The sequence below is a fragment of the Scyliorhinus canicula genome, chromosome 19, assembly GCF_902713615.1.
Source record: "Scyliorhinus canicula chromosome 19, sScyCan1.1, whole genome shotgun sequence".
In the NCBI taxonomy this organism is placed as follows: domain Eukaryota; kingdom Metazoa; phylum Chordata; class Chondrichthyes; order Carcharhiniformes; family Scyliorhinidae; genus Scyliorhinus; species Scyliorhinus canicula.
In genome coordinates, this window is record NC_052164.1 from 16,730,285 (window position 1) to 16,756,184 (window position 25,900).

The 25,900-nt window shown below is 43.6% G+C and overlaps 1 protein-coding gene across 3 annotated transcripts in view; it reads right to left on the reverse strand.

The window, feature by feature from the left end:
• The window catches only part of LOC119954547 (ras-related protein Rab-5C), a 42,033-nt gene extending 16,421 nt beyond the window's left edge, over positions 1 to 25,612 (reverse strand). The window contains exon 1 of one of the 3 annotated variants that reach the window (XM_038779872.1): positions 25,397 to 25,612. The gene's annotated coding sequence lies outside the window, so the exon portion shown is untranslated. Of the gene's footprint in view, positions 1 to 3,179; positions 3,200 to 25,328 lie in introns of those variants that run through there. The other 2 variants (XM_038779873.1, XM_038779874.1) reach the window with 2 other exon arrangements.
• Between the last annotated feature and the right edge of the window lie 288 nt (positions 25,613 to 25,900).

The window sequence follows — 25,900 nt, forward strand, 5'->3', positions numbered from 1 at the left end:
CCATTTTCAATTAATTCTCAGACTAATTTTCTGTATGACCAGTCCTTTAATTTGTCTATTTTCATAGAATCCCCACAGTGCAGGAGGCCATTCAGCCCATCGAGCCTTGGAAAGATAACCTTACCTAGGCCCAATTTTCCACCCTTTACCGGCAACCCCACCCACAGGGGCAAATTTATCATCGCCAATCCACCCAACCTTCACATCTTTGGACTGTGGGAAGAAACTGCAGCACCCGGAGGAAACCCACGCAGACAAGGGGAGAACGTACAAACTTGTACAACTCGAGTCATCCGCGGTCGAAATTGAACCTGGGTTCCTGGCGCTGTGAGGCAGCAGTGCTAACCACTGTGCCATGGTGTATTATCTATAGACACTTACTATAGGTCGTTATATTTCTAGCTAGCTTTCACATATACTCTATATTTTCCCCTCATTATTAATCTTGTAATTCTTTCCTGCTCTATATATTCTGTCCAATCTTCTGATCTACCACCCTTCTTTGTGTATTTATGTTATTTCTTCAAGATTGATACGGTCTTCAACTTTAGTTAAGCATGGATAGTGGGTCCTCCCCTTGGAATGTTTCTTCCTTGTAGGAATGTATCTATTGTGTATTCTGAAATACCCTTTGAATGTCTGCCACTGCAGCTCTATTGATCATCCCTTAATCTCATTTGCCAGTTCACTTCAGCTAGTTTTGTTTTCATTCCCACATAATTTCCCTCAAGTTTAAAATACTTGTTTCAAGGGGCAGTGCAGTGGTTAGCATTGCTGCCTCACGGCACCGAGGACCCAGGTTTGATCCCGGCCCCAGGTCACTGTCTGTGTGGAATTTGCACATTCTCCCGGTGTCTGTGTGGGTCTCACCCTCACAACACAAAAAGATGTGCATGGTGGGTGGATTAGCCATGCTAAATTGCCCCTTAGATGGAGAATGGGTACTCTAAAAAAATTTTTATTTTATTTTTTTAAAATGTTGTCTTGGATACAATTTTCTCCCCCTCAAACAATGTAAACTTCAATCATTTATTATGATCAGTTACTCAGGGGCGCCTTCACTATTAGGTTATCAATTAATCCTAGCTCCTTGTAAAATACCAGGTCTGGTTTAGCTTGCTCTCTGGTTGGCTGCAAAATGTGCTGTTCCAAGAACCTATTCAGAAAACATTCTATGAACTCACGTAGGCTATCTTTTCCCCCCACTCTTATGCAAATTAAAATCTCCCGATTATTGCTGTACCTTTCTGCCAAGCTCCCAATATTTCTTCCCTTATACTCTGTCCTACCAAATACTTACAAATTGGGGGCCTGTACACCACTCCCAAGTGACCTCTTGCCTTTATTTCTTATCAACCAACATCCTGGTTCCTGAATTTAGATCATCCCTGTCTAACGCGTTAAAAGCACTAATTACCAGAACCACCCCATGACCTTGCCTAGTTTCCTGTCCTTCCTAAAAGTCACAGACTCTTCAATATTCTGGTTCTAATTTATGGAATCCTATAGCCACGTCTCTAATAACCACCAGAATAACCGCACTAATTTGTATTTGCGTTCAGTTCAGGAGCCAATTCCCATTTGGAGTGCAATTGTTTGGCCTTCCAAACCCAGTGTGCACAGTTGGATTTCATCTGGCAGTCATTATTAATCTGCTCAGAGTAAAAACAAACATTTCAGGAATGTGCCATATACCATTTAAAATTCTGTTTCAGCTCAACTGTTCTGGCTGAATATTTTAATCATTTACCAAGATAGCAATTTAATTTGGAAAAGTTTATTTCAAAGCATGGAGTAAAACATGGAAACAAAAATAACTATTCAAGAAAGAAATTAACAAATCCCTTAGGCAGCATTAGTTAGACTAACTCCCTGTTGAGTGAACTTGCAAACTGTCCAATTTCAGGTGAGGGGTAGAGAAGGGATTAAGAGAAATTTCTTCATAAAAAAGATTTTTAAAAAAAAATTTGTTGAAGGGACGTGGGCTTCACTGGCTAGGCCAGCATTTATTGCCCATCCCGAATTGCCCTCAAGGTGGTGGAGAGCTGCCTCTTGAAATGCTGCAGTCCATGTGATGTGTGTGGTTAGGGAGGACTTCCAGCAGAATATATCTCAAGAGGTGGAGCAAACATAATTTAATTTAGTAATTTCCCAGTTCTCACATCTCAAAATAGTCACAGCCAATCACTTTTAAAGTCAATTATAGACAAACGAAGGTTCCATAATGGGGCAAAAGACCACTTAATTTTTTTTGCCGCTGATGGGAGAAGTAATATAGAACATAGAACAGTGCAGCACAGAACAGGCCCTTCGGCCCTCGATGTTGTGCCGAGCAATGATCACCCTACTCAAACCCATGTATCCACCATATACCCGTAACCCAACAACCCCCCCCCCCCCTTGGCCCTCGATGTTGTGCCGAGCAATGATCACCCTACTCAAACCCACGTATCCACCCTATACCCGTAACCCAACACCCCCCCCCCCCCTTACTTTTTAGGACACTATGGGCAATTTAGCATGGCCAATCCACCTAACCCACACATCTTTGGACTGTGGGAGGAAACCGGAGCACCCGGAGGAAACCCACGCACACACGGGGAGGACGTGCAGACTCCGCACAGACAGTGACCCAGCCGGGAACCGAACCTGGGACCCTGGAGCTGTGAAGCATTTATGCTAACCACCATGCTACCGTGGCTACGACATCTGAATAATGCCACAGCATTTTTAATCCATCTGTTTTTGGAGGCAAGATTCTTGCCTGAAGGGCAGCACCTTCAATTCAGTACCAAAGTTGAGCATTCTGGAGGGACTGAGTTCAATTTTTGCTTGCACCCAGAATCTTAGATTTGAGCAAGAGTGAAATCACTGGGCAAAACTTGGATAAATCAAGTAGCAACAGGTAATGCAAAATAAGAACTGCAGCACAGATATCTGGACAATAACAGCCAAATAATTGATTTTGTTGAAAATCATAAAATGGTCTTCTCCTATGTTGTAACCATTTAACAGATCATGTCCAAACTGGCCCTCTGCCAAGAGCAACTCGGTTAGTCCCACTCCCCCACCTTTCCCTGCAGCCATGCAAGTTTCTCTTCAGATAAGGAACCAATTACCTTTTAAAAGCACAACTGAATCTCCTCCACCATATTTCAGACAATCAGTCCAGAACTCACCTACTCGTTGCATTAAATATTCTTTTCTCATGTCACTTTTGGATCTTACGCCATTCACCCAAAATCAGTGTTCCCTGGTGAACAAAAGCTGGGCTTACTTCAGCAGTTACTGTAAAGTCACATTATTTTAAAATGACTGATGGCAACTTAAGTGCGATTTCCTTTTCTAGACTAACCAATGTCAAATGTTGCTCATCGCAAGTGATCTAATCAATGGCACAGCTGGCATGATGGGCCAAATGACTAACTTCTTTCCTGTAAGGCTACCCGATTGGAGAAAATTAGGGGTGGCGGTTGAAGAGGCAGATTGCAAAGCAGGATTTCAAGCAGCAAAATAAGAGGGAGTGTATTTCAGAGCTTGATTGCAAGGTAGTTACGACATTGCGATCAATCGGGAGTAGGAGACCCAAGATGACCAATCGTGAGTAGGAGACCCGAATCAACACTTAATCAAAAGAGGAAGTCACTATCAGACCTGAAAGACAATGATTAACTCAGATGTTAGTTTAATTTGTCTATTCAGCCAGGCTACGCAAGCACCACCTGCAGCAAATTGTCTTTACAATACCATTGCTTAATCACACACAAATAACAAACATAACATTTAATTATGACTAACTTTCTTTTAATTGGCTTGGCATTTATAAATGGCCCTCGAATTCAATTGCTTGTTAGAACACTTTACCTTTACAAAGTACCTCTGCTAAAATGGCATTAAAATGTCAGTTTCAGCAGCTATTTACATCAAAGCCGGTCAACCAAATTAATGGCATCTATTGGATTTTATTTGAGTGCGATTTGGTTTTAATAGATGACAAGTGGGCGGCACAGTGGTTAGCACTGCTGTCTCTTAGCACCAGGGACCTGGGTACAATTCCAGCCTCGGATGACTGTGAAGTCTGCACGTTCTCCCCGTGTCTGGGTTTCCTCCCACCGTCTAAAGAGATGGAGGTTAGGTGGAGTTATGGGGATAGGGCAAGAGAGTGAGTCTGGGTGGTGTACTCTTTCAGGAGGTCCATGCAGACCTGATGGGCCGAATGGCCTCTTGCCGTCCTGCAGGAATTTCACAGTTCTATGAAAGCATTTAGGAAGACAAGGCAGGAAAGAAAGCAATTACTGAAGATTCTTCCTCTTCTGAACTCTTACGAAAAAGTGAAGCAGGTTTTTGACTCCCTGCCTCAGAGGAGTTCCAGCTAATATATAAACTCCAGATTTCACATTACAGAAGCAAAACAAGCATATGTGCTGGTTGCTTTTAACCTGCACATTAGTGTGTAAAGCTTCTTGCCCAAACGGAAACTCAGACATTGAGCTTCTGTTTATTTTAGAAACAGAATTGGTGTATCCTGAAATTGTTGAAACTGATGTCATAGTAAAGTTGCATTGTAAAGATGCATCCCTCGCCTGTACAATCATGGGCGGTGACATATTGTATTGAAAGTGCCAGGTCATCATTTTCTGAGACCTTGGACCTCCTTCTTGGTGTGCTTGGTGCAAGGATAGGTGCGGTCATGATTTACTATCAGAATTTAGAAATAATTGTGTTGCCCTCATTAGGCATCTTATTTGGTGGTGTAGTTTTAACAGGGTCAATTGCAAAGTGATAGAAACTACGTTCCGATGAAAGGTCATCTCCCTGAAACATGAACTGTTTCTCTCCACAGGAGCTGCCTGGCCTGCTGAGTATTTCCAACATTTTTGGTTTCTATCAGTTTTCCAGCATCCGCAGTACTCTGCTTTTGTAATACAAATTATTTCTGAAGAGGGGGGAATTGCTGGCTTCGTCTTAAACTATCTAAAATGTGGACTTCCACAATTCAGATAACTAATCCCATGCTTTGAGAAGGTCATTAATGATCATAATATGCCCAATTATATCCTAAAATCAAAGGCGGAAATCAGAAATATCACAGGGATTGGGCAGCTTGAGCAACTGAGGCATCGAGGTTCTATATTGTTTGCTGCAATCTGAAAATGAAAAGTGAAATGAAAATCACTTATTGTCACAAGTAGGCTTCAAATGAAGTTATTGTGAAAAGCCCCTAGTCGCCACATTACGGCACCTGTTCGGGGAGGCTGGTACGGGAATTGAACCGTGCTGCTGGCCTGCTTTCAAAGCCAGCGATTTAGCCCTGTGCTAAACCAGCCCCAATCTGGAAGGAAGAGAGTGGGGCGGTGGGGGTGGCACAGAGTCACTGTTCCATTTAATCACTGAACCAGACAAATATAAATCCTCAAGGTGAATCATCTCTCTATAATTTTAGTGTTCAATTCTGTCCCGTCAGTTCAACTGTTAACTATCTATTTTAAAACACTTCCGGCTGAAGTAGCATCACACCAATGGATGTATATTTTGCCCATTGCAAACACTTCTCCCTATCCACTGATATGCTTGCTGCAGTACACTGCAATTATTAGTCCAGCAAACTGCGGTTTAAAATCATCACTGGAAGGTCAGGCAGTAGAATGCTTTAACTTGCGCCACTTATCACCTTTTTCATCATAGTCACTTGCAGGCCATTTAGTACATTGCACGACTGTAGTCATTGTAAAACACCACATCAAACAAACAACACCACAAGCAACCAAATAGCATAGTTAAAAATAACACTGCTTTTTGAAAGGAGTTTCAGGCAACTGATGTGTATAACTGTCTAGGAAGTTATTTGCAACAGCACCCACTGTATATCAAATTCCTAGGTGTGCACGTCACCAACAATCTGTCCTGGTCCACCCATGTCGACGCTACGACCAAGAAAGCACAACAGCGCCTATCCTTCCTCGGGAAACTAAGCATGTCCACAGTGACTCTTATTTTTACAGATGCACCATAGAAAGGATCCTATCTGGCTGCATCACAGTCTGAAATGGCAACTGCTCAGCCCAAGACCGCAAGACACTTCAGAGAGTTGTGAACACTGGCCAGTCCATTACACAAACCTGCCTCCCATCCATTGACTGGCTGTCACCCCCTGCTGCCTTGGGAAAGCGGGCAACATAATCAAAGACCCCTCCCACCTGGCTATTCTCTCTTCCAACTTTTTCCATCGGGCAAGAGATAGAGAAGTCTGAGAACAGGTTCAAAAACAGCTTCTCCCCTGCTGGTACCAGACTCCTGAATGACCCTCTTATGGACTGAACTGATTTCTTCACACATCTTCTCTATTGAGTCGTTCTACACTCAATGCTCACCCGATGCCTGAGCCCATGTATTTACATTGTGTCTTGAAATGAAATGAAATGAAATGAATGAAATGAAATGAAAATCGCTTATTGTCACGAGTAGGCTTCAATGAAGTTACTGTGAAAAGCCCCTAGTCGCCACATTCAGGCGCCTGTCCGGGGAGGCTGGTACGGGAATCGAACCGTGCTGCTGGCCTGCTTGGTCTGTTTTAAAAGCCAGCGATTTAGCTGAGTGAGCTAAACCAGCCCCTGGTTTTTATGTATGTCCTATGTTTTTTCATATATGGAACGATCTGTCTGGGCAGTATGCAGAACAATACTTTTAACTGTACCTCGGTACACATGACAATAAATCAAATTCAATTTGCTGTGTTGGAAATGCACCTGGGCATTTGAAAAGAATATTCTCAAAAAACCCACAATCTACTACAATAGAAACGTCATTAAAGTCTCCATTTTGGAACTTGAGGGGATTAAAACAATACCAAAACTACCAGTACACTTGCTAAATTGTTAATCAAAGTACTGTAATTACTTACTAAAATGAGGAGCAAACTGTGATCTGTCAATGAAAAACATATCTGAGCTAGACCGCATAAAAACAAAACAGCTACTAAAGCTGCAGAAAGTGTTCAAAATTATACCCAGCTTTTGTTTTAACACATGGCCATATCTCTTTTCAGCCATGTCATAAAGGAACTATCTGAATCCAGAATAAACACCCCATTCGCTGCATCAAATAACTGGTTGGACTATATATAGTACAAAAGGTGCAACGGATGGTGGAAGTGACCAGGTGAAATTCCTCAAATTCTCCTTCGGTTATGGGTGGCACAGTTGCAGCAGTTAGCACTGTTGCCTCACAGCACCAGGGACCATGTGTCGATTCCTGGCTTGGGTCACTGTGCTGAGTCTGCACGTTCTCCCAGTGTCTGCGTGGGTTTCATCTGGGAGTTCCAGTTTGCTTCCACAAGTCCTGAAAGACATGTTTGTTAGGTGAATTGGACATTGTGTACCCGAATAGGCACCGTAGTGTGGAGACTAGGGGATTTTTGCAGTAACTTCATTGCAGTGTTAATGCAAGCCTACTAGTGGCACTAATGATTATTCCTCCCTCCACGAACTTCAAGACACTGAAACACACTAAATAGTTTTACAGGCATTGGCACACCCTGAAATCTTCCCTAATTTGCCTATTCTTTGGCAAGGCAAGATGTTGATGAGCTATTTTCCATCATAGCATCGCAGCCAAGCTTAATCTTATTCTCACGAATTGTCATAAGCGCTATTCCCATCAAAAGCTATTAGATAATTAACCAGAGTGGAAAATTAGTGCGCTTCCACCCTTCTTTCGAACATTGTGCCCAAACAACCATGGTTGAATCAATGTGGCAAAGAAAACCAACTTTACTGATCTCTATGGCACAGTATCTTCATCCTCTTCAGAATGCAGGAGGAAAGACAAGGATGAAAAGGAAACTCTACAGAACAAGATTGCCTTCATTCTCTTTGAAATTGTTTCAAACTTTACCTAGAACAATTTTGCAAGTACTGAGCAAAAGGTATCAGAAAATATCTTCAGCTAATCCCAGATCTGTGCTGCACTAGATAAGGCACATGGAAGCTGAATGCTACAGATAGCAGGCGGAGGGGAGGAGATTAAAGTAGACAAAGAGACAGCCAATGATCCCAATTAAAATTAAGATAATACCCCAGAACTAGTATAGATGCTGCTTTCCACATGAGAAAAGGTCTTCAGATGTACACCATCCCAAGCCCCATAGAAAACTGTCAAGAAAGATATTGGAGCTGTCAATGGTTATGACAAGCTAGCCCAGCACAAATCTCCACCTTGAAGTAAGTCACAGAGGGAATTAAAAACATTTAATCAAAAGAAAGGCTTGATCAGGGGAAAAAAATATTCAAACTTCAGCTTGAAGGAAAACAGCAAATCATTTTAAGTAACATCGCAGTCTAGCCTGTACCATCAGGAATATATGCCTGTTTGTAGATTTTTCTTTACATGCAGAAGGTCAAAATAAAATTCTGAATGTAAATTGGAGCTTCAGCTGCAGACAATGGCAAATATGTATTCTCCAATGTCTAAGATACTTCTTGGCAGTAAAGCAATTGCAGAATAATATTAATATATTAGTATACATGAATGGCCACAAAATGCTCAAAAGGTCTTTGTTGAAATTTCTTTTGCATTTCTCAAATGAAGAATGTATTCAAGATATTGGATGTTTGCTCTCCAGTGTCATGCATCTATTTCTTTCCATTATTTGCTTCTCTCTGGCAACTATTAGGCCACAGTTAAATGGTCAGAAGTGGTCTAATTATTTGTGTCCTCTCAGCTGTCCCATGGAGGAAACCAACCAACTATTGTTAGGTGAAGGCAACAGCAAAGAACTACCACTCAACTCCAATGTTAAACCAACTCTGATTATTTCCATTTAACAGACCCAACGTGTATCAAATTCTCTCTAAACCCAACGTGTGCTATCTACGCCAGGGCAAAGCTGACAACTGAGAATATAACACCCATAAAAATGCTTATAATGGTGCCATTAATACATCCCATGTGATAAATATATGAATTTCAGATATATTGTATTATACATATTCGGTGCAGTAAGGGTTAAAAGCCTGGGTTAGTGTGTGTAGACTGCTTTAGTAGATGTTTGGAAAAATCCAGGTTTGCAAGCAGAGGTGCAATTAAAGCATTGTAAAATTTGGGCTAATGGATTTTTGTTTATATTAAGAGGGTTCCCTGCGGAGTAGTTAGAAACATTGGGTTTGACTTAGTGAGATGATGTAGTTAATGGGAAGAACCAGGGGCTGAAACAGTCAAATATTGAGGCTCAGTTTTCTGGCTGGCAGGTGAGCCAAGAGGCTTTGTGAAGAAATACAGACAGTGATTCTGCATTATTCTGACAGGGTGTCGGGTCTCTATCTTTAAAGCAGTCTCAAAAGATCTCTTTCTCAAAAGAGGAAAATCCAAAGCATTTCTATATAGCAAGTATTCCTGAGCGCCAAATGTATTTAAAAGTGGATTGGGACCGGAAATATTTTTTGTTGTTTATATGGAAATAAAGATAGCAGTTAAGGGTTACTGTGTCACTATATTGATTAGCATTATTTATGGGGTAATTGTAAGCTATTTTGTGTGATGTCAAAGACATTTTAATACGGTGTTACTAATAAGGTTTGTTTTAATATACCACATCCCTATTTTGCATGAAATCACTCCTGGAGTGAGATAACCTTACTTCGCGGTCTTACAAAGTTAAAAATAATATATTGGGGTATCTGTCCAGTATCCTAGCTACTGTTAGGGTCTAGTCCGGGATCATAATACGCAAAATATGTATTTACATGCTTTTGGACTACAAGTCAAACAACAAACGGGTCGCTCAAACAATTTTCTATAATTCCCGACCATTTCAAAATCATCTAAAGTGGAATTATCCTTTTAAGAGGAAGTATTTGTCTAAATAGAAACAGCAAGTTAACTAAATGACAAGAATAAAAGTACTCAGGGGCATAGGAAGAGGATTGGACCATTTAGCTGGAGTCTGCTTTGCCATTCAATAAGATCATGGCTGATGTGCGACACACTTACTTTTGGCCTTGCCCCATAATATTTCTAGCTTACAAAAAATCTAATTTTAAATTCAGCTTTTAAAAGCAGCTTAAGAACAGAATAGGCTGATTAACTGATCAATGATACTGATTTGATTGATATAACTATTTCCTTGCACAAACTAAACTGCAGCATCAATAGCACCTGTCAAATCTAGAAACCTTCAGCAGAGTACTTTAAAAAAAAACTCTGACCAGAATACTAAACAGTTTCCACTACAATATTCCACAGATGCCAAAATTTCATCCAATGACTGCACAAGCTGCCACCCAAGAAAACAGCAACATGTCCGACTCAATAGTCATAAGCATATGACCACCATCCTCCAAAACCAGGTGTTACAAAATTAAGTCTACATATTGCAACCACTATAGGCTAGGATACCATTTTGCCACAGTGAAGGTTACTGACATTAATCAGTAATTCATGAACCCATCTCTTTCTAGCACCACTAAACTGACTTTTCACATTGCAGGTTACTAAATTCCTGCTAAAGTAAAAACCTCAGCATCTTTTAGTCATTATGTTTTGTAATTTTCCCAAGGGGGAACAGTGCTTGGCCCAGCTTCCCTCAATGGCAGTGGATCTTAATTCCATTACTGATGGTTAAATGGTTCATTTTTGTACTATACTATTCTGCTCATTAAATATTATCCCCACAATTTTCCAATATAACCGCATTCCACTGTTGACCCAGATTTAATTTTTCAGAAATAATTAACCAATAGATGAGCATTTTTCAGTTGGGGAAATAAAAGGGAAAAATAATATTTTTGTTGCTGGTCATTTTAACAGAAATTGCAGGTATATTCGTAGCATATTTGTAAATTTCCTCCCAGAGAAAATTCTGGGGTTAAAGAGGATAGAGGATTTTTAAAAAAAAGTCTTCCTGTTTTAAAAGGAAAACCATAGCCAGTAAGCTGAGAAAATAGGTGAAGGAGGAAGAGAATGGCAGAAAGACAAAGCTTTACATGAAGCATCTTTCTGCAATCAGCTGGAATTGAGCAGAGGATTTCAACTACTCAGCCAGGCTGACTAGCTGAAAATAACAATTCAGTTTTCAGCTTCTTTCCTGTCCCTGAAACAAATTATTTTAATTGGTATTAATAATGAAATGTCGAGGGGCAGGTTTTATTTCATAAATTTAGAGTACCCAATTCATTTTTCCAATTAAGGGGCAATTTAGCGTGGTCAATCCACCTACCCTGCCACCTTTGGGTTGTGGGGGCGAAACCCACGCAAACATGGGGAGAATGTGCAAACTCTGCATGGACAGTGACCAGAGCCAGGATCAAACCTGGGACCTCGATGCCGTGAGACTGCAGTGCTACTCACTGCGCCACTGTGCTGCCCGGGACAGTTTTAATTCTGTCTGCAATTCTAGTCTACACAGATAGGCTATCGAATTTAAAAGGTTTGAGGGCCAGAAGGCACAAGAGTTAAGTGACACAAGCATAGAACTAAAAGTTAGTTGTCAGGAACTGCTACTACACAAATAGTTGGTAACCTCAGACACGTTTGTGATATTGTGTGAATTTTCTGCAAGCATTCAACAAGGAATTGAAAGAGTTATTGAATGATTGCAAGATGTTGAAATTAAAAATATATATATTTTATTGAAGAAATGTTTCATAACAAAATACACGATACATAAAGGTACCACAAAAATAGCCCAATCAATACTTAACCTCACTAAAGCCAACCCCTCAAACATATAACTAACGCATCCCCACAGCTGACAGTGACCAACTGTTGGATTCACCCAGCCAGGCCAAGGCACTGGGCATAGAACTTACCTCCGGACTATCAATGAGGAGTTTTGTCTTCACCCGGTGTCTGCAACACCGGCAAGCACAAAACCCGAAAATGGGTCCATGCTTGAGCTCGGTATTAAGAATTTCTGACATGGTGTTAAAGAAGAAGACCCAGAAACTTTCAAGTTTAGGACAGACCAGAGCATGTGGCTACAATTCGCCACCCACACCCGCCACCACCCCGCCCGAGAACAATGCTTGCACCTATCCACCACCGAGAAGAAAAACACATCCTCGTCTTGGTCATATGTGCCTGTGCACCACTTTGAATTAAATTAAGCTGAGCCTAGCACATGAGCAGTTGACCCTGTGAGGAGCCTCATTCCACTCCTATCCAAAACCAGACCCAGTTCACCCTCCCACTTACTCTTCACCTCATTCAACGGAGCCTGTTGCACCGACAGGATCTGGCCATGAATGTTCAAAAAAGACAGATCTTCAAGATGCATATGGAACTGGTTTGATCACCTTTGGAGATCAGAATTTCCCAGTGTTTTTTCTAAATTGATCCATCACGCTTTCTATGTTTGTTGACACTCCCAATCACACAATGGTGGGTGGTGGCAGAGTGTACAGGGGTTTTACTGGGACAGACTTAAATGGAGCAGCTGAACTTTTCCTGTGTTTGGTACTGTTTTCTGTGAGTATTTGTATGATCTCTATGGAAACTAATAGCCTAAAACAACAGGCCTTACCAAGCAGCCCAAATGGAATAAACCGATGAACAAGATTTCAATATTTGAAAAACAAAAATGACTGAAAATCGCTTATTGTCACAAATAGGCTTCAAATGAAGGTACTGTGAAAAGCCCCTAGTCGCCACATTCCAGCGCCTGTTCAGGGAGGCTGGTACGGGAATTGAACCGTGCTGCTGGCCTGCCTTGGTCTGCTTTAAAAGCCAGCGATTTAGCCCAGTGTGCTAAACCAGCTCAGTAACCTTTTTCTAACTTTCAAACCAAAATTGACAAAGTAAACATGTGTTAATAGGCAAATTGTATTCACTACAAACTATATACAGTGCTGGGCAGCACAAGTGGATAGCACTGTGGCTTCACAGCACCAGGGTCCCAGGTTTGATTCCCCACTGGGTCACTGTGCAGAAGGGAAAATGCTGGAAAATCTCAGCAAGTCTGGCAGCATCTATAGGGAGAGAAAAGAGCTAACGTTTCGAGTCCGAAGACTCTTTGTCAAAGGACAAAGGACTGTCTGTGCAGAGTCTGCATGTTCTTCCAATGTCTGCATGGGTTTCTTCTGGGTACTCCAGTTTCCTTCCACAGTCCAAAGACGTGCAGGCTAGGGGGATTGGCCGTGATAAATTGCCCTTAGTGACCAAAAAGGTTAGGAGGGATTATTGGGTTATGGGGATAGGGTGGAAGGGCTTAAGTGGGCCAGTGCAGACTCGATGGGCCGAATGGCCTCCTTCTGCAGTGTATGTTCTATAAATTACAGTTTAAGTAGATGATACAAAGCTGGATCTCACACCAGATTTTTCAGCTGTCCCACACGAGCCCTGTACTGAATAAAAGCAAATTATTGCAGATGATGGAATCTGAAACGAAAAGAGAAAATGCTGGAAAATCTCAGCATGTCTGGCTGCATCTGTAGGGAGAGAAAAGAGCTAATGTTTCAAGTCCAGTGACACTTTGTCAAAGCTCTTTTCTCTCCTTAAAGCTGCCAGACCTGCTAAGATTTTCCAGCATTTTCTCTTTTGAGCTCTGTACAGCCTGCCTGCTTTTATTTCTCGCTGAAATCTGTTCTCCAAATCCAAAAGGAAAACACAATGTTCTCAATCAGCCTGTTTTCCTAGCAACCTGAAGCCACAGTCAGATTTCCTAGAAGTCTGACGACAGTCAGGAATCCAAGTACCCACTCACCTTTGCAAAACTTTAAATTTTGATTTCGCTTTCCATTAGTACAGGATTTGAAACCAAAGTCAACTTCGACAACAGCTTAAACACACCTCACCATCACTGCCGCACACCCCAACCCATTCCAGAGACTCCTAAACACTCGATTTCACATGTTAACATCTGGCACATTAACACAATGCAACCATGACAGTAGTTAGATCCGACCTTAACCTGGAAAATTAGTTGAGCTCAGAATGTTCACAATGTGGAGCACAGAACATTTAAAAATATATATTTTAATAAAGGCATTTTGAGTACATACATGAAAATATCAACACCAAACATCAACAGGAGCAGAGAATGCAGGCCCCCAACATCCCCAGATACCAACATCCCAACACACCGTAACTTCAATCCCAACACACCGTAACTTCAATCCCCCCCCCCCCCCCCCCCCCCCATTCCCGACACCTCAATTCACCTTGAAGAAATAGATAAACTGATTCCACCTCTGGGTAAACACCTCCTCTGCCCCGCCCGTAGAGAGAACTTGGCAGTCGCCAAATGCAGAAATTCTGCCAGGTCACTCTCCCACAACCCACTCTTTTGGCTGCTCCGTGTCCCGCCAGCATAACATAGTCCCAACATGACAAATATCGCCACCTCTGGACTCAGGGCAACCCCTACACCCAGAATCTCGAACATAACATCTGAGAACCCCTGCCAGAACCCCCTCAGCTTCAGACAGGCCCAGAATTCGCAGGCACTCCTGCACATCATCCATTCCTATCCTCCACCACAGCAAAGAACAGACTCGTGCCCACAACCGTCATGTGGGCCCTTTGCACCATCTTAAACTGGATGAGGCTGGTGAAATCTCACACACACAATGAGGACGCACTCACCCTCCACAGGGCTGTTTTCCACGTCCAAGCCATCACCTTCCCATTGCACTTGATTTTCTCCACCAGAAGGCCCTTCCTCAACTCCCCATAAATGTCCCACACTGTCCCCATCCCAATATCATCCTCCGGCAACAGCTTGTCTTGCAGCACCGGAGGCGGCAGCACTGGAGGTGGCAACCCGGGAAGGACGGCAACTCTTTCCCCTCAAACCACAACAATGTGCCTTATAACCTGAAGTGTTGCCTGCACTGTTTCCAAGCCCGCAACGCTGCAACCACCACCGGGCTGAGAACCGGACCAGCAAGAACAGAAGGGGTGCCAACAACAATGCCAACAAACACCCCCCGACACGACGCTGCTTTTAACAGGCATTTCCTCACCATTGCGATAGTCGCCGCCCAATAATGATTCAAACTCCCCCCCCCCCTCACCAAAAACACAGTCCTCACCCAAAGGGTTGTCCTCACCCACACGAACCACTAAATTATCCCGTTCACCTTCCTGAAAAAGGACTTATGAACAAAGATGAGAGATTCTGGAACCGTCTGCACACGCCCAGCCAGTGGCAGCAGCAACACATCCCACCTCTTGAAATCATTCCCTCCAACTGCCGTATCAAGTTCAATTAATGCAACTGCACCCAACTCTGCATTATCGGAAATCCTAGATGCCGAAAATCTGCCCCCACCACCCGAAACAGCAATTCCCCATGCCTCCTCTCTTGCCCTCTAGCATTAATGGGGAACACCTCACTCTTCCCCATGCTCAATTTATACTCTGAGAATTGGTCAAATTCCCTCAGGATCTTCATGATCCTTTCAAAGCTGCCCACCAGGTCGGAGATATACAACAATAAATCATCCGTATATGAAAATGAAATGAAAATCGCTTTATTGTCACGAGTAGGCTTCAATTAAGTTACTGTGAAAAGCCCCTAGTCGCCACATTCCGGCGCCTGTCCGGGGAGGCTGGTACGGGAACCAAACTGTGTTGCTGGCCTGCTTTAAAAGCCAACGATTTAGCCCAGTGAGCTAAACCAGCATACAACCAGACTCTGTGTTCAGCCCAACCCCGGTCAATCCCTTTCTAACCCACAATGCCCAAGTGCCATTGCCAGCAGCTCTATCGTCAATGGAGAAAACAGGCACTCCTGCCTTGTCCCCAATGAAGCTTCAAGTACCCCGAGCTTGCCCTAATCGTCCAAACACTAGCCATCGGCACTCTGTACAGCAGCTGAACCTAATCCACAAAGTCCTCCACAACGGCCCACACTGCTCCGGGTCCATATCTTTCATCAAAATTAGCAAAATGGACACCAGCGACAGAGTGTGTGTGTGTGTGGGGTGGGGGGGCGGAACCCCATACATCACCCCCCCTCAGCTCAATCTGGACCCCCAATCCCTGCACCTCCCCTCCTCACCCTAGGGAACTACATTCCTCCCCAGGCGACTCAGTCTTCTGTAGAATGCCTCAAATAACCCATTCACCCCTTCTGGGTCCGACACCAACTTGCCCCTCTCATCCCTCACCCTACCAATCTCCATCGTTACTGCCTGCTTCCTCAGTTTGGTGGGCCCCGTACACTGCCCCTCTGCAATTGCCCCCCCGCCTCCCCCGTGGACACTAACCCAAACTCCACCTGGATCCTCTGCCTCTCCTTCAATAGCCCCTCCTCTAGCGCAACCGAGTACCTCCAATCCACCCTCAAATCTCAATCATTAGCCTTGCTCTCTCCTCTCGCCCCACGTGCCAAGATCGAGATAAATGTGCTCCTATCCACCGCCTCAAGTGCCTCACAGAGAATGGGGAGAGACCTCCCCTGTCATTGCGTTCCATATACCCTCTAATGGCAACCTTCACCCTCTCGCACACTCACTTATCCAACAACCCCACATCCAACCTTGCCTGTGGCCATTGGGCCTCCCCATGCCACCTGCAAATCCATCCAGTGCGGCGCTTGGTCAGATTCCACAACTGCCGAACATTCGGAGTCGGCTAGCCCCACCAGCAGCGTCTTGTCCATCATGAAAAAAGTTGATCTGGGCACACATGCGAATAGTACGAGAACTCCTTCTCCCTCGGCCTCTCAAACTGCCACAGGTCCGCCTCCCCTCATATAGTCCATGATTCCCCTCAACTAGCCACCGGCAACACCCAGACGGTCCATCCACGGTTCCAGAACAGTGTTGCCCCCCGCCCCCTCTTATCAGCTGCTGTGTGTCCAGATCCAGGATGTTCCCCAACACCCTCAAAATCCACGTCGCCCCAAGTTTGGGCATAAACATTCACCAGCCCCAGCTTCCCACTGACCATCTCACACCTACCCACCAAGTCGACTACAATACTACCCACCTCAAAAGCAACTTTCTTATTGATCAGCACTGCCATCCCCCTCTTCAAGTCCAACCCCGAGTGGAACACATGCCCCACCATCCTTTCCTCAGCCTCGTCTGATCTCCCAATTTCAGCTGTGTCTCCTGCAAGAACACAACATCAGTCTCCAAACTCAAAGTGTGCGAAAACACGTGGCTACTTAACCGGCCCATTCAACCCTTGCACTTTCCAAGTCACCAGCCTGGCGGGGGGGGGTCTTCCCACCCTCCCCCTCCCGATCAGCCATAACCCTTCTTTAGCCAGCTCCCCTCAGCCCATGTCACACACTCTTCCAAGCCCGTCCCCAGATGTCCACCACCATCCCTCCTTATCCAACTGTGCAACACTAACCAAACCCATGCCAGCAACCTCCCCAACCAAACAAAGAACTAACCCCCCCCCCCCCCCCCTCTCATCCCGACAACCACCCATTACCTTCCCGTTAACATCCCTAACCATGGTGGCCCCAGCCTGGGGCCTCTGACTATCCCTCCTCCCCTCAAACAACCAACACACAAAAAAAAAGGCACACTTACCATCACCGCTCCTGCTGTTGCAACCAGCACCAATCCACCCACCATTCTGTCCCACATTTTATACAGAACTCCACTCCAAAGTTTAATCTAATCACACTCCTCCCAGTCCATGGTCCCTCAATGTCCATCCATTGCATGTCCTGTGGCGAGTCAAAATTAAATTCTTGCTTCTGGTGCATAACACACAAGCAGGCGGGATACAGCACTCCAAGCTTCACCCCCCTGGCCTTTATCTGGGTATACCCGGCCCTCCACTTGGCCAACCCCAGTCCCAGGTCCTGGTAAATCCGCAGCTCACACTCCTCCCAGGTACACCTCTTGGTCTGCCTCGTCCACTTCAGGATCTTCTACTTATCAAGATATTGATGCAGCCTCACTATCACCCTTGGCTGCTTCCCCACCTGCAGCCTCCTCCTCAGGGTCCTGTGCACTCGGTCCACATCTAGAGTCTAGCAAAGGGCCCCCTTCCTCCATCAGTTTTCCCAGCGTGCTCGCCAATGGCCTCTGCACCTTCAATACCTTCAGGCATCCCCACGATCTGCAGGTTTTGCCCCCTGGACCAGTACTCGAGATCCTACAGCTTCTCCCTCAGCCTTTTCTGGCTGCACATCCCCATCGCCACCTCCAACGAGGTAACAACTGATCCTCTTGCTCCCCCACCTTTTGTATCGCCAGGCCCTGAGCCTCCTGCCTCTGCTCCACCCGCTCGACCACCGTTCTAAGTGGCTCCACTATCTTGGCCAAGTCCTCCGGGGCCTCCTTCCTCTGCTGCTCAAAGTTGCCATTGTGGAATTCCACCAGCTGCTCCATAGACCACTGGGCAGGCAGCACCGCACCCCTGCTCTCCACCATCTTCTCCTATGTTGTACCACAAAAACTCTCACTCAAACTGCTGTCTCTTCCTCGTTGCACTTCTCATCCGATGAGCCATATAGCAGTCCCATCAGGGGAGTATCACATTCCCTTGGCACTCATGCACCTTCTGCCCACAAACACCACACAACTCGGGTGGGGAAGGACTGGAAAAAAAAACACTTCGATAGGGAGTCACCAAATGGGACCACTCACTCCATGGCTGCCACCGGAAGTCCGGAGCCCACAGCATTGACGAGAAAGAGTTAACAATTTTCTTAAAGCTTCCTATTTTTCTCATTTGACCCACTGTAATGTATACTCCCACTGTAATGTATACTATACATCTTGCTGTTATATATACCATATTACAAATAAAACAATCAGTTTCATGCTTCCATTGATCCTTTGTGAAGAGCAAGAACCTGCAATGACTGTAGTCAACTTCCCTAAACTGAACACCTTCCAAACATTCAGATCAAGAATTTCTGTAATAACGCAACATATACTCAGTAATTTGCTCATTTAGCACAATTTCCCTTCTATAGCATTGATTACCCGAGAGGATGAGATACCCACTCTAAACTAATGCTGTCCTCAAACCAGCTGTTGGAAAATGTAGAAACACGACACACAGCCACTATTCGAGTCATCCATGTACAAAGAAATGAGCACCTCTTGATCATACCATTACACTAAAAGATGGTTAAATTGGGTAGCATGGTGGCACAGTGGGTTAGCCCTGCTGCCTCACGGCGCCAAGGTCCCAGGTTCGATCCCGGCTCTGGGTCACTGTCCGTGTGGAGTTTGCACATTCTCCGTGTCTGCGTGGGTTTCGCCCCAACAAAGATGTGTGGATTGGCCACACTAAATTGCCCCTTAATTGGAAAAAATGAATTGGGTACTCTAAGTTTATTTTAAAAACTTTTAACAATTGAAGATGCTAACACTGACTCCTTCATAGCACAGCATACAAGAATTCCAGTTGACTGTACCACTAAACCACCATTAATATTATTGACCACTTCTCTAAATTTCTAATTTCCCTTTTTGGTGAAAATACAATGAATCACAGGATTCTCCACAGTTTCTGGCAGCAATTCCATTCCACAGTGCCAAAAACGATCAAGCTAGCAACTGGAGCAGTGGTGCCAGTTCAGAATCAGAGGCCATGAATTCAGATCGGTTAGCAAAAATTTACTAATCTGCAAGATGATAGGGAGAAAACAAAATTACAAAAAAAGTGTCCAGGTCGTCATGAGACCCAAATGATTCTTTCAGACAAGAGAAACTGTCAATTCTACCTTGCCTGAATTACATTAGTTCACATTACATGATTGACACGATGTCTCTCTGAAGTACACAAAACATTGCTCCCTATTACCATCAGCTTAGCATGGCTGTGGATAGGCAATAAATGTGACCTCGTCAGCACTGCCCATATCCAAAGAATAAAATAATTAATTTGAATTAATTTGCCCTTCTCTCCCAAGATATAATGACAAAAAAAAAAAACCTGCCACCTATTATTAACAGTTTTGAGAATTTGTGAACAACCAGTTCATTTGGCCTAAGTTCAAGAACTGTTAAGTACAGGCAAAGCAACCCCTCATCTATTACACTGCATTGCTTGGGTGTGGCGCTGCGTCCGTATGAAGATGGCACTGAAAAAACATTCATTGTTAAACCCAATTTTCAAACTGGCCACCTGAACATGCTCCTCTTTACCCACTGCAATATAACTCCGTCAAACTCAGTCCATTAAATTTGGAACATTTTTCAAATGTATGTATCTGGATCCACTGCTGATTTCATTGTGTCAGATTATGCTCTAGTTACTTAAAAAGCAGATTTCTTTATTCAAATATAACAAGTTTTTATCTGGCCGAGGGTTCAGTGACAGAACGGAATTTATAACAGCTGCAATTAGATAACATTAAAAACTGAACCCAGAAGACCACCACACCCAATTGATGGTCTCTGACAGCATCAACTCACCATAAAACAGCTCAGTGAATCAAGTAGAACACAACTGGCTTTGCCAGAGACTTGAATTAAAAAAAAAAAAATCAAACAATAAAAAGGAGGGAGCCATCAGATAGTCCGATATTGCCCAGTACAACTCATTTTGTTGAGGTTTCAATTTCTTGTTCACAACAGAAGCCACAGGTAAAATGGTGACCAGGTTCAAGTAATCTTGTGAAAGGATGAAACAGGACTAATTTTCAGCTGAAATATTGCAGTTTAATCAGATTGCAGTGTGACTATTTAAACAGGAGTATTAGTATTTAGGAGAAAGTAAATCATTCACATTTTCCAATCTGTGCTGTTAGCAAATTAGAGAGGGTACAATTGACCACAGGAGCTGCACAAGATTGGAGACCTGGGTTTCCACTTGCTATTGTTAGACAGTTACTCTCCCTGTACAGTGCATATATGAACAGGGTACTACTGCTGCACTATGATCCCCAGTCATCTACGCTCAATTATGAAGAATGACCACTTATGTAGGGAGGGGGAAAGAGAGAAGAGGGGGTCATCAGTATCCACCGATCCGAACTTCGCTATGATTCAATACCTTCAGCCATTTAAAATTATAGAATTTTCATAACAGTGGGTAAAGGGGTCTCATCTCTCTGGATTCTTGGGCTTAAATCTAGTGAAACTGATAGGAAACACATGTCAGTCTATTGCCATTGTCATCCTCCAATGGGTTTAGGTAGTCTTGTTCCACACTACAAAGTTGGTCCCAAATGACAACACGCCTGGAGAGGCAAATGTTCAAAATGAAACTAATTGCATGTATCAGAGGACATTAGCATAAGGAGCTTTACTTTATTTTAGTCGATGCTGTGCCTGGGAGTGTCAATATGTGTATCTGAAAAGGCAGCCACTCCACACCCAAATAACATCTCTCACATCAAACAAGGGATTGGGGGGCGGGCGGGGGGGAAATCTACATTTTTCTGCGTAACATTTGTTTGAGTATAAGTGATATCAATCAAATGGAAGCCCTGTGATAAACACTTGGAATCTTCACAAACTTTTACCCTAATTCAAGTTTAATCACATTATTTCTGACAAGAGTCGTAAACAAAGATCCAAACGAAGACATGTTACATCTTTGAAATCAAGTTAGGTCAGGCCCATGGAATGCACAAGGAAATTAGGTACATCAGTTAAACAAGAATCACATTCCTCCCTGCCCTTAAACCATACCTGGGACATGCTCACTATTTCCACTTCCTGGTATGACGTTGGAAGTTATATTAATTTATCAGTTAATCCAATTTATTTTCAGCAATTAAGACAACACCCAACAAAATCTGAGGTAGAACAGCAGAGAAACCAAACGGCACTAGAGGAATCCAATGAAATCCTTCCACTTAGTTTCATATTCCGGATAAACTGCAGAAAACTTGAGATTAAACCCGTCTCCCCCCTCCAAGGTGAAACTTGATACAGGAGAAAATCCATGACAAAAGCAAGGACGTTATATGGAAATTTGAGGGGAGCTCCATGATACAAGACTCATTATTTGATTTTAAAACGTAAAAGCTAGATATAGTACCTTACAATCCACCTTGCTTCATAAAAACAATAGTCTTTCAAGATACAAGAGAATAAAAAGATCAGGTTTATACAACTACAGGTCCGGAGATGGAAGTAAAATTTAAACATGCCTACACATGGACTCTTAAAAGGAGCACATGAGGCTGGTGGAAATAAAAACCAAGATCCAATGGTCAACAAGGTGGTTGAAGGCCCTTTTACAAGAAATTATACTCCAATTTAAGAAACATTTATTTTTCTAACCTACCCCTCATTACTCTAGTCTGAAATTATTCAGCTAATTTTCAACAGCAATAAAATTGTGCTTCTGCACCAGTAACATTGCTCCCAAAAAGGGAAATTCAGTAGAAGATAATTCATAAATAGGTTTGCACTCAGGGCAAAAGTAGTTAATAGTTGCGAAAAAGATAGTTACCTGCTGAGTACTAACAGTAACACAAGTAGTTACTACAAATATAAATACTTTTCTGCTGAATGGCTCACTGAAGAATGATATTGCAGTTCTGTTTAAATCTAAAGATAAAAGGGAAATGGAAGCTGTACTTTTTCTTCTGTTATTGGTTTTGGAATTCCCCCTATCCTGGTAAATTTATATCACATGCATATTTCTAAAAAGCAACACGGGAGCTATGTACACCTCAACACGCACAATCACAACCACTTCATAGTTATGCAACAATTGCAAGTATCCAGCACACAAGTTAAAATAAACGGAAGCACTTTAGATTCATTCTCTGTTCCCTTTAACAAAGCTGAGGGGAAAGGGAATGGGGGTAGGGACAACATTAACCTCAATTTAACTTCAGCAGCAATTGAAAAAGCAACATTTGGAATTGTAGAATCACATAATAGTGGCTATTCGGTTCTTTGAAAAAGCAATTACTATTACCAATATTCCCTCCCCTTGCCCATAGCCCTGCAAATCTTTTCCTTTTGCATACATAATCCAAATCAGATATTATCAAGCACTTGCACCAACCTTTCAAGCAGTGCATTCCAAATCATAACTCACTGCATTAAAAAACCTCTCTGCTCTTTCATCCTTTTGCCAATTATCTTAAATTGGTGTCCTCTAGTTACTGACCCTCCTGCTAGTGGAACCAATTTCTCACCATCAATATCCCTCATTGAACACCATTCTGAAACTCTCTTTAACCTTCTCCAAGCATAACAATCTTCACATTCTTTAGTCCCTCATTACAGACACCATTCTCAAATGCAGCCCGAAGACTACTTATCAATACAACCCATTGCACAAATCACATATTAAACCAAAAAGGCAAGAAAACAGGTTTATAGAAGAAAACTGAACTTTGTGACCTGTACCCAGAGTTGAGCGAAGAACCCAATCAACCCAAGTTAAAGCTAATGGACAAGAAAATATCCAATTGACAGTCCAAATATAATTCCTTCCTGCACCCCACAAAACCAGATTACAACCATAACAAGTCGAATGAAAGTTCCTTATCCTTGAAAATGTCTAACGATTTTAATTCCTTGCCTGCAAATTCAGCATTTTGTCATGTCCCTCAATTTTGGGTGAGAACAGTTGATATCTGCAGTCACAGACTTAGCAATGTTGAACCCTCATTGGGATGACTACTTACTCATTCCAAACTAGAGACTGGTTTTCCTACTACAATTTCCAAACACATTTTGCAAGTTAAAGACACTAAGAATACCCAAGATAAAGATGCTAGCTTTATAGACGCACAATTTATCTTTTGTTGCAGCCTCAAACCAATATGCAAAATTTGATTAAGACTGCTTCAGAGTTTAGCCTCTCAACAGCTATTCAACTGGGTTTACAAATATTCACACTCCAGTATTAATGCAGTTACCAACTCATATCTGCGCGCACACACACAAAGCTCCACAGAACCTATTTTTTGTGGTTTCAGTCCAATGCAGAGAAACAGTAGTATTACATAGAAAGGGTTAAAAGTTACTACAAATCAGAACTATTCAAATCATTTGAGATTGAACACTTAAAATCCAGAAAGTATTGTTGAGATCTTTGCAGAATTGGGAAATCAAATGCACAAATTACAGCAACAAATTAGATGTTTAACAATTGTCAGTTACTGTACTTTCTTCCAATATTTCCAGGATTATTAATCAGCAAATAACTACAAGCGCAATGGGCTTAGTATTTTCAATATAAACGTGACCATCTTGGACCCAATTTACTCATGCGGTACTGTTAGGTTTTCTGCTTTTTGTTTCATTTTGCAGACTGGAAAGGGAATTGAGGAATGGTGGTTCTCTGTTCACTCAAAATGAACTACACAAGTGCAAATACCCTGGAAATGGAGAAATGGGTAATTCTACAACTCAAGGGGGCACGTTTCCTGGAATTGTCCACTAATAGACCCAATGACTCAGATGGTTCAAGGATCTCTGCATATACAAACTCTTTGTAATGATGCTGTGATTGCCATTCACTCTACATTATTTGAACTGCATCACCAAATCTGTGTTGACATATCTGTACAGTTCTACTCACAAATCATACACCGCATGCCTCCCCCCCACCTCCATTGTTCAGCACTATACATTATTCTTACAAATGACTGAGCTGCTCCTCGACAACTTCATCCTGCTTTGCAAAGCACCAGATGCAAATGAAATGTTTACACTACATGCACACCACTGTAGCAGTTACCTCTTAAAACAGTGGCTTCAGGACAATCTACTAATCTATATGAAAAATACTGGCAACGGGGGGGGGGGGAGGGGGGTTGGTGAGTAACTTGTTGGTCCAAGTGACAACATTATTCGTGACGAATACGTCTTTAGCTAAAAAAAGAAAATGCAAAGAAAAGACAATGCACGTTAAAAGCAGAATCCCGAGAGTGGGCTGCGATCAAAGAACAGTAATTAGTACATCTAAGACAATGGGGGGGGGGGGGGGGGGGGGGGGGGAGAGAAAGAGAGCAGGGTGGGAGGCTAGCCAGCAGTTGAACTTGATTTTTTAAAAAAGGTGGATGATGTCTGACTGCAACAACAACAAAAAACACAGTTGTTAACGACTGAAGCTTTGCCCTGCTTGTTTCGCAATACACTTTTTTAAAAAAGTAGCTGACTCAGTACGTGATTCACATCGTGTTGTTGTAATGGGGGAGTGGGGGGGCCTTAAAAATAAACAGCTTTTAAAAGGGCTGCAAAGGCCAATTTTAAAAGGAGCGGGCAGAAATCAGGAACAATGCAGAAAGTGGAATCCCAATCTGGGGGTGGGTGGGTGGGATTGTCGATGTGAAAAGTTCTCCATCACCGAGGATTTTATTGCCCCTCTTAAAGTTCTCAGTGAGGCGGGGACGGCAGTGCGATTGGATTCCACGGAGCAAATGCCCGACTCCGCTGCCAGCTAAAACTCGGCCTGACTCCGCCGCCAGCGGACACTCCGAATAAATTTACCTCAGGCGGATTCAGCGACTCTCCCCTCCCCAACCACATACACACAACTTTCACCCTCCTGGCCGCACCGAATAGCAGGGCGGGAATGCAGATAACTAGCCGGGGGCGCGGTCAATATTTCTCCCCTCCGACTCCTGGCGTCGCTTCTGTCCCGCTCTCCTCCTCCTCCGCCGCCGCCGCCTCTTCCCCAACTCACTGCACTTCGAATCGGGGGAGAGAGAAAAAAAAACGCCAGGCCCAAGCCTCGGCCTCCACTTCCGCTTTCACATCGCCGGCCCCGCCCATTCCGCCGCTTCCGGACAGGCGCGGGTAAGGGGAGGTACCTGCCCACTCTCTGGATTGACACCGCTCTCCGCCAATCGGCGGTGGCGCGCGCGGGGTCGGGTGAGGCCCGTCTGCCAATGGCGCGGCCACGCTGGCTGCGGACGGGGCCAATCGGAGACGAGCCGGCGCATGCCGGGAGCTGAAGCACGGCGGTGGCGGCTTTGGGCCGAGGCACTACAATACCCACAGGGCGCAGCGGGGAGGGCTCCTTCCTGGTGGAGGCAGGGCTGATTGACAGGGCAGTCACC